Here is a 929-nt window from a genome sequence, read left to right as displayed (position 1 = left end):
CCAGTGGTGTCACTGTTTACAGTACCTCAAGAGTCTCTTAGCACTGACTGTGAAATCGTGTAGCTTATGAGATCTGTTCGACCACTGAATCCCTTTAACACTATACGCATAGTCATCGTGCTAGTTGGACTGCTGGTAGCACTTTGGGATTCACGACCGATTCCGTCTTCTGATTTTTTGCAGTTCTTTACAGCAATCTTCAGGCAACGGCCTTCCCGCAGTGGGTACGCCAGTTCCCGTCAGATCACCGAAGTTAAGCGCTGTCGGGCGTGGCCGGAACTTGGATGGGTGACCATCCAGGCCACCATGCGCTGTTGCCATTTTTCGGGGTGCATTCAGCCTCGTGATGCCAAATGAGGAGCTACTCGACCGAATAGTAGCGGCTCCAGTCAAAGAAAACCACACGCCCCTCCTATCCGAATCCTCACCTAAGGATGACACGGCGCTCAGATGGTCCCGATGGGTCACTTGTGGTCTGAAGACGGGGCGCTACAGCAATCTTCCGTAATACTCGATGGTCCTTGCCCGTCAGTTGCACGAGGACTGCCTGGTCTTGGTTTAATTGTTGTTGTTCCTTCGCGATTTCACTTCACCGTCACATCACCAACAGTAGACTTGTACAGTTTTGGAAGGGTCGAAATTTGCCTGATGGATTCGTTACTCGGGTAACATCCAACGACGAGTCCACGTTCGAAGTCACTGACCTCCCCTGACTGACCCAGTCTGCCGTTACTGCTTCTCTACTTACAACGCATCAGTCCCTGCCTCCCTTTATAGTGACGGTTCCGCCTCTCGTGACATCTAGTGGTCAATTCCGCGTTACATAGCGGTGTCCCTGCACTTCTGATCAAATAGTATAGATTGCCGTAGTTATGCAGAGATGAGAAGGCTTGCACAGGACAGACAAGCATGGAGAACTGCACCAACAA

General features: G+C 51.0%; 1 pseudogene; it reads left to right on the top strand.

Moving 5' to 3' along the window:
- The first annotated feature begins 202 nt into the window (after positions 1 to 202).
- LOC124614415 lies at positions 203 to 320 on the top strand (annotated as a pseudogene).
- Positions 321 to 929: the final 609 nt, after the last annotated feature.

This window comes from Schistocerca americana, chromosome 4, assembly GCF_021461395.2.
Source record: "Schistocerca americana isolate TAMUIC-IGC-003095 chromosome 4, iqSchAmer2.1, whole genome shotgun sequence".
NCBI lineage: Eukaryota > Metazoa > Arthropoda > Insecta > Orthoptera > Acrididae > Schistocerca > Schistocerca americana.
Note: the sequence above shows the minus strand (reverse complement) of the source record. Positions and strands in the feature narration are given on the sequence as shown.